A 16021-nucleotide genomic window follows, 5' to 3' on the forward strand; every position below is an offset into this window, starting at 1 on the left:
TTTTCAGTTTTATATCTCAATATGACTGAAATCAGATGGTTCCTAACTTTTTCAGTGTGACTTATTTCGCTTAGCCCAATATTCGTAAGATCTGTCCATGTTGTTGCAAATGGCAGAACTTCCTCTTTCCTTAGGGCTGAGTAGTAACCCATAGTGTATATGCACCACGTCTTCTTTTTATACCTCAGCCAGGACCTCTAATTAGCATAATATTCTGCTTAACTATATTTCATATGTAACAAAATCAAAGGAGGAGTGTAGGAATAGAAATCAGATTCAGTGGTTTCCCAGCTTCCATAGAACCTTCATTAGATTTGCTAATAGAGAAAGGAAGAAAGGGGGAGGGGGAGGGGAGAGAAGAGACAAAGAAAAGCATAAAATACATAAACCATTTAAAAACATCCTTTGGCTAAAATGACTTGGAACACATAGAAATTACACCGACTACAGAATATTTTGTTTTCATTTCATCTTTATTAAGGTGTCACTGACACAGCACTGTAAGGTGTTTAAAGTGTACGTTGTTGTGATTTGATACAGATTTTGAAAGGCTTTCTTTTTTGTCCTTTTAAGATGGGGTTACCTACATTGGTCTATTTCGATGATTTTTTTCCTCTTGTGTAGCTCACTTCTACATCCTTCAGATTCGGGTCTTTTACCCAAAGAGTTTGTGGTATTCTGTTTTGATTTTAGGACTTGTGCTCCATATTGTCCAGGTTTTTTTCTTCTTCTGGAATTCCAGTCATCTTAATTCTGTATACTGTTTTCTACTGACCATAACTTTTACTTAATACATCTCATGTAAGCCACTCTGACTTGGACTTTCTGTGGGGCAGACAAACCTCCCGGGAGTGGGTATAATAGATAAGCACTTACGTTACCACTTCAGCGATGCAGAGTGTAAGACAAGTTAGCACTTCCAGCAGGGGCGTCTTATCTCCGCGGGCCTGGGGACACTGGCTTCCTGGAGACAGCTATCAATAAGCCCCGGTCTGCTCCGCTGGCCTTCAGTCCCCGAACACAATGCGTCTATGTCTGATACCCTCTCTGGTGCTGCTGTCTGAAATATCACTGCCAAGCTCTGCCCGATCAAGGAGCAACCTCATTGTCCAGAGGACGTTCAGCCTGGTCTGTTTCTCTCACACGGATCCTTGCAAATGCTTCTGGTCCAGGACACAAAGGGACACCCATGTGGAGCACTCGGTATCAACCCCAAGTCCTATCTTAGCCATCCGTCTCAGACTCATTCTTTCTGAATGCTGCATATTAGCAGGATTTTCACCAAGATCTTCTCAGTTTAATTTTTCCTGCACTGCTTCATCAAAAGGAAGAGTTTGTTTCTTCCTTTAATCTCATCCTTGCTTTATTAAAGAATTGGAGGGTCCTGGCTGGATGGCTCAATTGATTGGAGCATCGTCCATACATCAAAAGGTTGCCGGTTCGATTCTGGTCCAGGTGCAAATGGGAGGCAGCCGATTGATGTTTCCTTTTCACCTCTCTCTCTCACTCTCTCTGTCTCTCTCTCTCTCTGTCTCTGTCTCTCTCTCTCTCAAAAAAAAATAGTAGTTGCAGATTAAGAGCTAGTCTGATTGAGATGTGTGATTTGGCTTGCTTACCTGTGCCTGTTAGGACCACCAAGAGCAAAACAAAAAGCTATTGGTTCAAAGGGAGTGAGGAAACCTGGGGAGTGCACTTGAACCTATCTCACAACATGGTGCCCTGGGCGTCCACAGCCAACCCACGAGTAAGGAAGTGAGTGGTACATGTGATCAGCCACGAGAAATGCAATCAGTGGTGTTAGCCCCTGAGAACTTTGTGGTTGATTAGTTAACCAAAATTATTTTAATACTTTACATTTATGGCATATAAACTATGGAACTTTAACAAAAAAATGTAAAATAATGAAAAATCATAATAATAACAAAAAATAACTCAGTGGCACAGTCATACACTGGAATTTCCCCTCCTCCACAGTCATATCTCTCTCTGCCTTTTTTCCCCCTCCCTGAGGACCACACCACAATCTGTTTTTCTCTTCCCAAGAGTAGCAGGAATGACTCAGCATGAGCAACTCTTGGATTCCTGTCATCCAAAGGCTAGATTCGCAGAGGACACAGCATCCTTTGCTTGACCAGGTTTTCTCAGCCTTTTCAGGAAGCTGGTCTGTCTTTCTGACCCTCTGGCAATGCTTAACCTGCAAGGCTTCCTTAATCCTCTGGCTTGTGTGGGCCTCAGTTTTCCCGTTTGTGATGTTTGGCTTTCTGCTTCCACCCTGTGTCCCCCATTCCATTGGGGAAAGGAAGGTCTGGGCAGTTAGGTTGGAGCAGCTGGAGATCACAGAGGTGAAGAGGTCAAGGCAAGATTCATGGGCACAAGTCAGAGAGGGGTGGCATGGGCTTGGCGGGGAAGATAAGCTTCGGAGGCATAAAGCAGAGTACACAGGGGTCTCCTTTCCAGCTGGTGAAATAAAAAAAATCCCCTTTAAGACCCTCAACGGGAAATCAGTGGCTTCCTCCCCCATGGAGAAACTTTCCTGTCTTAACAGGAACAGCATAAATAACACTTCTATTATAAGAAAGGATTGGCTTCTTATTAAGACCCATAAATCAAGCTATTTTATTTTCACAAAGTGACTCCCCCCCATGTAATTTTAAAGTGAAAGCATATTTTAAGTGGCATATGGGTTTATATAATTTATATTTCTGGGTATACCTGTGGTGCTGAGATATCTACTTATATTTGAATAATTATTTGGTGGAATACATTGTTTTGTTATGTTTAAAATATGGGGCTTTAAATTACTATCAATTCATCTGAGCATTGTAGTAGTATTGAAAAGCATTAGGGCCAGAAAGACCTGGATGAAATTCTAGACTATCTCTATATTTTTTTTTTATTTACCAATGTAAACTTTTTGTCATCACAGACGTCTAGCACATAGTTTGAGTTTAATATATGTCCGTTAAAAAAAAAAAAAAAAGGCGCCCTAGCCGGTTTGGCTCAGTGGAGAGAGCATCGACCTATGGACTGAAGGGTCCTGGGTTTGATTCTGGTTAACTTGATTTTTAACTAGATGGTTTTGCTGGGTTTTTTCTTCTTTATTTTGTCTCTCCAACATTTATTTTGAAGCGCTACCCCCCAATGTGATGGTATTTAGAGATGTGGCATTTATTTGGGATGTAATTAGGGTTAGGTTAATTGCCCTGGTCCCATAAAATTGATGTCCTTATCAGAGAGGGAGACATGACAAGTTGCCAAGTTTTCTCTCTCCTAGCATGTGCATGAAATAAGTGGTTTTCGTTTTCAGCCACTAGAACTTCAAGTTGCTTGCTACTCAAAAAATGGGTCGGGAATAAAGGAAGAATATCCTGTTGTAAAGGTTTGTATGCATGAGTCTTCCAGGTAGGAGGCGATACTGAACCCACCCGGTGTCTGACTCCTCCCATTTTCCTAACAGCTTGGCAATCAGGTGTCCCACAGGCACACGGTAGACTAAAGATTTTATTTATTTATTTTTTGTATATAGCCTTTCTCTTCTCATACCTAGAAAAGCCAACTACTAAAGTGTCCTTACACTCACTCACTCCAATGCCACCAAGATATTATATGGATGTCATAAGAACGATCTCTCTCAGGATAATTCTCAGTATCTTCGGAAGTGTTAGAAGGTCCATTTACATCATTTGATGTGGGTCAAATTCTGGATCCAAACTTATTGACACCTTAGCTCAGAGGCCAGGCACATAGCTCCTAGGCTCAGAGTGTGTAGGTTCCAGGTTTGCTGGGCCCAAAGTTCAGTAGACCTGACTATCTCACCCAGTATTTTTATGTATCCACAGGACACAGAAACATATTTTCAAATGAAATTCCTGGAAAATCCTTGAATTTCCTAATTAGTTTGCAAATTTAACTCAATGACTATACTAACTAGATAATATGGATTTGCACAAAGAAAAAATTTCCATAGCTACATATTTTACCCCTAAGCCCTCGTCAGCCAGCTCACAAATATATAAACAGGTATGAGAAGAAACGCGAGAAATTGTGAAATGTGAACTTAGTCTATCTTTTTCCAGAGCCCAAAGGAAAAGCACTTTATTATTTATTTACTCCTACTCCCCCCCCGCCCCCCGAAATGTATTTGAAACTGCTAAAGGTGAGGATTAAAGTAATGAAAAAGGTGAGGATTAAAGTAATGAAAAGCATCTTTTATCATATTGGTTTTGCAGGATATAACAAATCATGAGTGTTAATAATATGTGTAGTATTCCGTTGTGTAAATGTACCACAGCTTTCTTACCCACTCATCTACTGATGGGCCCTTGAGCTGCTTCCAAATCTTGGCTATTGTAAGATATTTAATTCATTAAAAGAAAGACTATCAGGAATGAATAACATCAACAGTGATAAAATGCATGAAGGGTGGAAGTAAAGTCTAAATGCCCATCAGCAGATGAATGGATTAGAAAACTATGGCATATCTACACAATGGAATACTATGCTGCTATAAAAAGAAGGAACTCTTACCATTTGCAGCAGCATGGATGGAACTGGAGAGCATTATGTTAAGTGAAATAAGCCAGTCAGTGAAAGAAAAATACCACATGATCTCACTCATTTATGGGTAATAAAGAACATTATAACCTGATGAACAAAAAGATAGACACAGAGGCAGAGAAGCATCGAACAGACTGTCAAACTACAGCGGGAAGGCTGGGGAGGGTTGGAGGTGGGAGGTAAGAGATCAACCAAAGGACTTGTATGCATGCATATAAGCATAACCAATGGACGTAAGACACTGGCGGCGGGGTGGTGCGGGCATGTGCCAGGGAATAGGGGAGGCCAGGGGAAGGTCAATGAGGGAATAAAGGAGACATATGTACTACTATTTGTAATACTTTAAACAATAAAATAAAAAAAATAAAAACCTCATAGTTATAATGTAACCAAGGCGTATTAAATAAAAATATAAGTCTCTGGGCAGCATTTTGAATAGTTTCCCTTTAACACTAATGGCTTCAATCCCGTAGAAATGGTCTAAAAGTTCTTCACTGCTCATTTAGCCATATTTACAGGTATGTAGATCACCCTTATCTAAGACATGGTCAACTGAAGCTGTGTCCACGTGACAAAAACAAAGTAAATCTGAGTTTTTTAAAAAGCTTAATATTTATCGGCAAATATTCATAAAGTCTTGCCAAAGCATCTTCAGGTGTAAATTGATGTTTATTAGCATGGGCACTTCTAGACAGACACGGCAAATGATTGATTGCATTGTTCATTCCATGTTCCCAGGATCTTAACAAAAATGATGTAAGTGGAGTGGGGGAGAGTGATACCTAGGTTTTGTCTGTTAGCATTGAGGACATACTTTACTGGCTGAATTATCATAGGTGGACATTCCTCCATAACCAACATGACACGTCCATGGAAAGAACGAGGGAACCTGAAAATAGGATAAACAGAAATTAAACAGAAAAAGAAGGAGTGGGGAACTGTGTAGGCTATTCAAGAGCTATAGGACAATATCAAATGTCTAAGGCATGTGTAATTAAAGATCCAGAAAGGAGAGACGAGGGCAGAATTTGAAGAGATAATAACCAAGAATTATTCAACAACGATGAATGGGGGCAGGGAAAAGGGGGCATCTGTAATACTTTCAGCAACAAAGATACATTAAAAAACAAAAAATAAAAGGCAGAGATTATCAAATTAGATAAAAAGTAATTCCCAACTATATATTGTCTAACAGAAAGCTACTGTGAGTATAAATAATAGCTTGACTAAAGTTAAAACAGGACTTCAAAATACAGGAAGCAAACACTGGTAGAACAGGAGAAAGAGACACAGGCATAACTGTATTTGGAGACCTTAGCATCTCTCAGGGTTCAATAACAAATTAGACAGATAACCTATAAGGACACACTGTCCCCTAACTTTACCTAATTGGCATCTAGGGACCCTTTCACCCAACACACAGGATTCACATTCGAGATCACATAGACAATTCGCCACCATGGGCCATATGTTTTGCCAATAAACACAGTCAAAAATGTTAAAGTGTTTAAATCAAAGTATGCTTTCTGTTCACAACAGAATTAAACTAAATATTAATAATACAGATATATCTGAGAAGCCCCAAGGTTTGGAAACCAAGCAACTCTATCAAATATCTAAAGACCTGCCTAGGTCAAAGAAAAAAAAATAAATCCAAAGGCAAATGGAATAATTTGTATTGGAATAAAAATGAAAAGGAACGTATAGCATTTCTGGGATGCAGCTGAACCTGGGATTGGTCTGCCTTTGTCGTGGCCCCAGCTGACCCTGACAGCCTGCATCTCAGCACCTCTTCCCTCTCTGTCCTTGGGTTTCTCTGCCTGTGGCTACTGCTCAGAAATTCAACTCCCTTGGAAATCAGAGAACCTGGAGGTACAAGGAAGCTGAGATTCCATAGAGAAACTCATGAATATTGGAGGCAATAGATATCCGATTCCAACCCTCAAGAAATAATACCAAGGTAAATTTTGCACAGTTGTGTTTTTTTCCAGAAGATCCCCAAGCAAGATTGATACGCAGTGAATTGCCCTGGAAATGACAAGATCAGTAACATGCTTTAGGACTGGTATCGCCCCTCCTTTGCTATGACAGGATTCCCAGGCTTCCATTCCTATTGATTAAAATCAGTTCCAGAATAAACCTACAGGCTAGCCACCTCCTTATCAGATGTTCTTTGGAAGAACTGAGGATAAGAAAAGATTATAAATGTTTTCCTTTTGATGATCCTTTTATTTATTTTATTTATTTATTTTTTAATTCTTTATAGATTAAAGTCCTACATATGTCTTCTTATTCCTCCATTACCTCTCCCCGACTACTCCCACCCCCCAGCACATGCCCTCACTCCCTTAGTGTCTGTGTCTTATATACATGCATACTACAAGTCCTTTGGTTGATCTCTTACCCCTGCCCCCCCCCACTTTCACCCTCCCCTGCCTTCCTTCTGAGGTTTGATGGTCTGTTCGATGCTTCTCTGTCTCTGGATCTATTTTTGTTTATCAGTTTATGTTGTTCATTATATTCCACAAATGAGTGATATCGTGATATTTGTCTTTCTCTGACTGGCTTATTTTGCTTAGCATAATTCTCTCCAGTTTCATCCATACTGTTTCAAATTGTAAGAGTTCCTTTTTTTATATAGCAGTAGTATTCCATTGTGTAGATGTACCACAGTTTTTTAATGCACTCATCTGCTGATGGGCACTTAGGCTGTTTCCAAATCTTAGCTGTTGTAAATTGTGTTGCTATGAACATTGGGGTGCATATATCCTTTCTGATTGGTGTTTCTGATTTCTTGGGATATATTCCTAGAAGTGGGATTACTGGGCGATAATCCTATATAATAAAAGACAAATATGAAAATTGTCCCCTCGACCGGGAGTTCGACCAGGGGCGGGGCTGGCCTGCCAACCATCCACAGCCCCTCCCCCCAGCCAGCCCCACCCTGATCAGCCCCCCTACCCTGATTGGGGGCAGTGCTGGCCGGCCAACCTCCCACATCCCCTCACCCGAGCTGGTCCAGCCCGATCACCCCGATCAGGGTGAGCCACCCATGCATGAATTTGTGCACTGGGCCTCTAGAACTTTTATATTACTATCCTTTGCTACTACAAATAATATTGTGGTGGACATCCGTTATACATATATCTTTGCCATTCACATATGTACAGGGTGTCCCCAAAATGTATACACACTTTGAATAATTATTAATTACAGTGGGTTAAATCTGAAAAGAAAGAAACATCAATTGAGCTATCAGCTGTTAAAGGGTGTATACCTTTTGGGGGGACACCCTGTGCATATGTGGGTATATTGGATAGTTTCTTGGGACTATTATGTTAGGTAAAAGGGCTCATGCATTTTAAATTTTGACAAATAATGCTGATTTTTTTAAAAAAATTTTTTCCAAGACCTTCTTGCAGGGAAGCTTTTTAGCCTTTCCCAATGTTTAAACATTTTTTAAAATATGTTTTATTGATTTTTTACAGAGAGGAAGTGAGAGGGATAGAGAGTTAGAAACATCCATGAGAGAGCAACATCGATCAGCTGCCTCCTGCACACCCCCTACTGGGGATGTGCCCACAACCAAGGTACATGCCCTTGACCGGAATCGAACCTGGGACCTTTCAGTCCGCAGGCCGATGCTCTATCCACTGAGCCAAACCGGTTAGGGCCAGATTTTCTTTTTAACAATTGTAACTATAGTCTCACCAAAGTTATGGGAGTTGTTTGCTATTTATATCATAAATGCTATTTCTTTCCAGTACCACTGTAGATCCATTGGTAGCTAAGATGAAGTTCACTGTGTCATCCCTCCAGTATTATCATAGCATATATTGGAACTGTGTTCATGAGTTCAAAAGTTGTGCACAATTTAAGACTATTTCTCTGAGAGAGAACAGGTGGGATACAAGACCCAAACATACTAACCTGTAGGAATTCCATCAGAAGAGAGCAGGCCTGCCTTAGCCAGTTTGGCTCAGTGGATAGAGCACTGGGCTTCAACCTGAGGGTCCTGAGTTTGATTCCAGTCAAGAGTACATACCTTGGTGGCAGGCTCCTCTCTAGTCCGGGCCCTGTTCGGGCTGGTGCAGGAGGCAACCAATTGACACATCAATATTTCTCTCTGTCTTTCCCTCTCTCTTCCACTATCTCTAAAAATCTATTGGAAAATATCTTCAGGTGAGGATTAAAAAAACAGAGAGAGAGAGAGAGAGAGCCAGTCAGTGTGACTCCTGGTCCAGAATTGGCCAAAACATTGACAAACAAGTTTAGTCTCCAATAGTCTTGTAATTGAAATACTCATTCAACAATTGCTAGCCCAGCAAATAACAGAAAAAAAAAAGCGCAATGGTTTTGATTTATGCATGTTCTTATGAGGTAGCCTCATGGTTAATCATCCAGATTTTTTTAAAAAAGGATTTACTTATATAGGACTCTACAGTAATACAGTAGTAGTATTTTCACAATATGCTTGATGGGTGGGTAATTCTCTAAGCAAAATAAAAGCTGTAAATATTAAAATTTATGAAGGCTCAATTGCTCCAAACTTTTCTATTGCAGAAAAACAGTTAAAATCTTAGTTGCTGACTTTCCCCCGGGATAAAATTTTTACTGGGAAGGTGGTTGGACTATGGAAACATTTACCAGCTGCAGGTATAATACTGTGTCTGTTGTCAGACTCACAACTTCATTGGTTTATTTCTGGAGGATTATTTAGATGGCTGTGGTCTTATATCCAGGCCCCAAGGAAAGGAATAAAAAAAAAAGGGGAAAGAAAGAAAAAGAAGTCTATGAGGTGTGCCTTCTCACTACAGAATAGTGATTTGTTATGCATTTGTCTGAGTTAAATATAGCAGCCAGTCATCTTGCACAGTCTATATTATATACTGCTCACTACCAAAAAAAAGAAACAGTTGTTTGGATAGTTGAAGTAGTCTCAATAAAAACCACAGCTCTCTTATCCACTCCTACAATTATTTAAGGTAGATTTGCAGTGCTCATGATATAAATTTCAACAATTAATCAATAAGAATCAAAATTTGTTTGGCTCGTTAATGCCATCGTCATTTATTCAGTCATGTTATGATTTTAACGAGGGTGATTTTGAATGTGACATTCCTAGTGGGGTAGCAATTATGTGGGAGGGGTGGGGGCTGCCTGTTCACTCCCCTGGGTTATTAATCAATTGGTGGGGCCCAGGGCAAAAATTAATTAGAAATTACCAAAACCCTCCCTCATTATATTAAATGGCTTATTGAAAACAAATAACCTCACCTGCATTAAATCTATGAGTTCATAGATTAAAGAAATTGAATTGAATTCATTACCAGTGATTTTCAGTGCGCAAGCTGAGACCAATATAATGTTCAAAGGCTGTCTGTCTCCGGGAAAGCCTAGGCCCGCAAGTTATGCTGCCATTTCTGGTTTCTCCAGACATTTGCTAGATCCCAAGGTTTATTATGATTTGATTGAAATGTATGTGTTTTCAGCCATTTGCAATGGCAGCGCCGGTAATGATTGAAGTCAAGAGAATCGGGTCTGGATGGATGTTGATGGCTGTAAAATACTTAGTAACTTAAATTGTTGGTAGCAGGACTCAAAAGTTGGAGTTCTGTAGTAAGAATTCAGTGTGAGGCTAGGTTTCACTTCTGCACTTGAGTATTTACCATGTTCTTCACAAGAAAGATAAAGTAGACCATGAACCTATGTGTAGTAATTCTCCTTCGATATTGTAAATTGAATCATTTTCGTAAATTAAACACATCACTGAATGCCGGGGTCCAACCCCAGCGGGTCCAGGGGTCCCCAAAGGTGTGGACGGAGTCGGCGAAGAAGGAAGGACACGGAGACAGCGTTCAGTTGATCAGCAGCCTATCCAGGATCTCTAGCCAGGATCTTCAGCCAAGTTCTGGTCTGGATCTCCAGAGAGGTTCTGCTTAGGATCTCCTGCCAGGGTCTGTGTCCAGTTGTCTTGCTAGGTTCTCCAGGTTCTCCAGCCAGGTTCTGTAGCCATGTTCCCTCGCTAGGTTCTCCAGCCAGGTTCTGTCCAGGTTCTCCAGCCAGGTTCAGTCACCAGGTTCTAGTCAGGTTCTCTTGCCAATTTCTGTAGTCAGGTTCAGTCCAGGATCTTTTGCCATGTTCTCTCCAGCGAAGTTCTTCTGTCTGTGTAGGTTCCTTCTTCTGAGTTCTGTCTTCTTCATTCTGTGTTCTGAGTTCTGGCTCTCTTGGTTCCCTATTCTAAGTTCTGAGTCTTTCTGTCTTATTACATCTGTATTTATACCAGTTGATTCAATCCTATCAATCTCTATTACAAAGGTTAGGGCGTTTCTTATCTCCATTCCAGGGAGTAAAGATTATGTAGCTTAAGCAGATTGTTCGTAGTTAAAGTGATTAATTACCCACCGGGCACTAGTTAAGAGGTTTTATTCCCTCCCTAACTTCAGGGGAAAATCCCTACCTGGGGAAACAACCTTTCTCAGAGACCTTGGTTAAAACACATAGTGCCAAGAAGGTGAGCAAACATATTAAGAACAGTATGCCATATGTGCCAGGTCCCTTGAAACAGCAAGCATGGACCGGCTCCCGGCAACTGAACGTATTTATGACTGGCGCCATCCCTGTAACATACCAAGAAAAAGTGATCACTCTCCTTTGTGTGGATTTGTGGAAGATTCAGTAAGCCTTTTAGTTGGCCACCATGCTTTCTGTTTTAATGAATGGCGTTGCATGTTTGTTGATTGCTATAAAAGTAATTTATAAAACATACCATCCCTTTCAATACAAAAAAATACAAAACAGAATGATGAACTAAAGTTTAGTCATTTATGGCTCTACCATTCATATACTGCCTTGGTATGTAAGGCTATGTGTATATATAAACACACACATGTATCCTTTGCAAAATTTCCTGTCAATTTAAAAATTGATTTCACATTAGTGTAAATATTGGCTTGTTTCTCTTAATCTTATATCATGACTATGTCACGATTACTTATATAGTTTAAAAATTATTTAATTATAACTTCATTTCAAAATCCTCCCTTCTACATACTTCTCTCCTTTACTTTCTGGAAATGGCATGAGCATGTGACAATAATAGATTTTGGTGTTATTCAGACCTGGGCCAACATTGATGACCATCTTCAAGTTATAAATTTGTTACGTCTTCTAGCATCAGTTTGACAGTGTATCTGGAATGAAATAATAGCTGAATAAAGTCAGCTGTTATTGTTTTTATCCTGTAATTATTCAACAGAAGTTGGCCAAATGATTACTAAGTCCTCAGCATTCAAGGATAAAGAACTCCAATATCAAAGAAAATGTTTTTTGCTCTTTTACAAGCATGTAAATCAGCAGGGCAGTCGGAGCATCTCATGACTGAATTCATGAGCATCTTTAGTTTGTATGCCACTGAAAAATCACCCTGCAAATGTTTTCCTTGAACTAAGTTTCACCTGGGCTTAGTCCAACCCATGCTTGTTGCAGGTGCTCCCATGACTCCCTGGAGAGGCCCACCTTCCCCTGTCGGATTCCATTCACCACTAAGCGGCGTCTCTGTCAAGCTCTACTCAAGGTAAGTCCCTCTGCAGAGAGATGCATTCACATGCTAGACATTTTAAAGGAAGGCTGTTAAAAGACTAGAGTTCAAATATATCTACTTACCATCTCTTTAAAGTGTCAATGTTCTATGACTGACACACTTGACTCTGAGCTTTCTATCTCCAAAGAAATGATGGGGGATTTTTTTTTTTAAACTAATACAATGGCCCCAAGCATTTTATTTATATGATTAGATATGTATGACTTCGAGACACAGATACCATCCATTATGGAGGTAAGTACTTTTAAACTACTCAATCATTTCTTTTAGTCCTTTTACTTCATGGAAATAACTGTGAATATGCACAGAGATTTACCTGCTAGGATTACCTGCTAGAATAATTACCTGTAAAAATTTATGATTGTGTGGTATTTAGTAAATGAATAATGCCATCAGAAAAGATTTTATGACAGAGTCGTAAAAATAAGAGTTGCAAAACAAAATGTGCTTTGTCATCTAATTTTGTAAAAATGAATAAGCATATAAATATCCAAGAGACTACCACTCCATTTTTTAGTTTTTTATCTTCATTTTTAATATTATGTTTGATCATAATGCGTGACATTTGTAATATATAAAAACGTGAGTATTACCTTCTTTAAGGTGTAGCAAGTTGGGAATGCAACTTAATATTGCCAAATAAGTTTGGTTTTCTTTTAGCACATTGCATGGACCTACCTGGTCATTGAAAAGGATAAAATATATAAAACCTGTGAGGTCTGTCTCTCCATCTTTTGCAAATGTGACAGGGATAATGAATTCAGGATTCTTTTGCTACATGGATAAAGAACAATATAGTTCATACCCAGCCAGCGTGGCTCAGTAGTTGAGTGTCAACCTATGAACTAGTAGGTCATGGTTTGATTCACAGTCAGCGCACATACCCAGGTTGAGGTCTCAATCCCCAATGTGGGGCATGCAGGAGGCAGTCCATCAATGATTCTCTTTCATCATTGATGTTTCTATCTCTCTTTCCCTCTCACTTCCTCTCTGAAATCAATCAAAATATATTTTTTTAAAAGAGAACAATATAGTTCAGTATTGAAAACTTTCCTCCTTGGTATAGTAGGCAGAAGCATGTCGTGCCCAAAATGTCGATGCCCTAATCTCCAGAACCTGTAAGTGTGTTACCTTACAAGACAACAGGGACTTCGGTTGTGTGATTAAGTTAAAGGTGTTGAGATGGAAGGAACATCCTGGATTGTATGGGTGGGCCTAATGTTATCATAGGGCTCCTTGGAAGTGTCGGAGGGAGGCAGAGTGAAAGAAGGAAATACGATAATAGAAGCGGAAGTCAGAGTAAGAGAAGGAGCCCGTAAACCAATGTAGAGATAGAGACAGGGATGATATGGATATCCCCCTGGAGCCTCCAGGAGCAACACTGCCTCACCATCTCCTTGAGTTTAGGGTGTTTGACTTCTAGACCCAAAAGGGAATAAATATGTGTTGTTTTAAGCCATTATATTTGTGCTGCTTTGTTATAGCAGCAACAGGAAACTCATACTCTTTGGAAGACAGAATCTCCTTCCGAATTTCTTGACAGTCCCAGCATAGGACCAGGTCAGACATTGAGCAAGACTTGTCTGACTTATTTTTCTTTAACTTTCCAAGAATTATGTCAGATATTTCCCCAGAGTAAGCCTTCACCATCTCAGTCTTTGAAAATAATAATAAAAAAAGCTTCAACTGTCAAATGATCTAACTAACCATGAATACCCGTTTGCAACCCAGAGCAAGGGAGGTGTTAGACTCCCATAAGGAATGTAAGACAGCCCCAGGGGCGATGCCCCTTTCAGCCAGGGGTTCCCCAGCTTTCAGTCAGCTGTGTGCCAGCTGTTTTAAGCGCCTACCCTGAGAGCAGGTGAAAATGTGCTTATAAGCTGTGCGATGACAGTTTCCCAAACTCAGGAGGAGAACAGCCGCTCAGATGCATCTGCTACTCACTTGACGGTTTTGCTTTGCACCCTGCACCAATAGAACTAGGCACCGTTTCTGACTGTGCCATGATGTGTACAAGAACACCTCCAGTTTTTCTGTTTCGTAACATAGTTCTGATCACAAAACTAATACATAGTCAGTGAAGACATCTTGGAAAACACAAAAAAGCATGTGGCAAAAAGTAACTGGTCTGTGTGCTGACCATTAGCATTTTGCACTCCCTCTAACTCCCTCTTTCTTTCTTTTTTCTATATATGCACACACTTACACAAACAAAAATAGTAATAAAAGTGTGATCTTTGCTATGGAGCCACATTGTTCCATGCTCTTCTAGGTTCTAGTGTTCCCATTGACCCACTAAATATTAGCGGCTAGTCTCAGGGTCTCCAAGGTTGGCATGAATCAGAGGGAGCTGGAAGCCAGCTTAACACACACACTACTCACCCCACCCCTAAAGTCTCTGACTCGCTAGGTTCCGGGCAGGGGCCCTGGAATTTGAATTCAAACAGGTTCCCAGATGAGGCAGCTATTATTGATCCAGAGGCCACCATTGAGTAGCACTACTCTCTATAGAAGAATAGTAGGTGACATTGGAAAATATACTTCTGTCATCTCGTTCATTTCCAATGAACAGTTATTTTAAAATCATGTCCACGCTGCACATTCGGAGGCTACAGGATCCTGCACAGTGTTCAGTGGGTGTGGAAGAATGGCTCTTATTCATCACATTGAAGAACAAAATATGTTGCCTCACCTATACGGATGTTTCTAGTGTTTAGGGCATATAAGTAATTAAGATAATTGGGGTCAAGTCTCAACTAACATAGTATGTATATACTGACATTCTCTGTGTGATGGTAATTGTTTTCCAAGGGGTTCCATTTAAGTAGACTTTCCTAATGAGATGTGTTTTCCAGGTAGTTCTTGAAACAGTTCTCTCTTTTTTTTAATTGAACTTTTTTTAAAAAAAATGGATTCACTGAAAGGGCTGGCTGGCGGCCTCGGAATGTAGGAAACCCAAGCAGTTCTGGTTGCACAATCCAAATGTAAACAGCTCTCCTTGTCATCCGCTGGCACAGTGTTTGGGACACCGAGTTATTTCAGTTTATTGAAATTTCTCTCATGAAAAATGCATGGAACAGCCTTCCCTTCTGCCAAACCCTCGTGTATTTACCGCACTAGGTGCCATGAGGATTTGTGTGTAAATACATGGAGAGCCCTGGTGCTGTCTGAACAGCAGAGAACAAGAATGGCTCTTACTGCCCATAGGAAAAAGTGTACCATAGACAAACTTTGCATTGGCATCCACTTTCATCTGAAACCCTTTCCAGAACATTCCTTCTTACCTGCGCTCCTGCTCAGGGGGACAAGGAGCTCTCTTGTTGGCTTCAACCTGGAATGGAGAAACGGAGATTTTTTTTTATGGTCCTGGGTCCAGTGACCTGCTCCCTAATCCCAAAGTTTAGAACAAGGCATTCATCAACAAATCTTCTATGAATTGTGAATTGATCCACAGAATTTATCTTAGAAAGTCATAAACCATTGCATCAAGTTTGGTTAGCTACTTCAAAAATAATCGTCTTCACTGAATTAAAAAAAAAAAAAAAAGTCATGTGAGCCCTGGCCTGTGCGCTTCAGTTGGTTGAGCACCATCCCATGCATTGAGAGGCCAATGGTTCGATTTCCTGTCAGGGCACATGCCCCGGTTGCAGGCTCAGTCCCCTGTAGGCAGTGCACAGGAGGCAGCCTATCTATATTTCTCTCTCTTATCAACATTTTTTTTTCTCTCTCTCTCTAAAACCAATAAAAACATATATTTTTAAAAAATCATGTGAAATTGAAACTAAGTCCTGAGGTCCAGAGTGCAGAGAACACTGATATCATGGGAATGCCTACAGCTCAGAAGCTAAAACTGGTGGGCTC

Source organism: Myotis myotis, unplaced genomic scaffold, assembly GCF_014108235.1.
Source record: "Myotis myotis isolate mMyoMyo1 unplaced genomic scaffold, mMyoMyo1.p scaffold_m19_p_17, whole genome shotgun sequence".
In the NCBI taxonomy this organism is placed as follows: Eukaryota; Metazoa; Chordata; class Mammalia; order Chiroptera; family Vespertilionidae; genus Myotis; species Myotis myotis.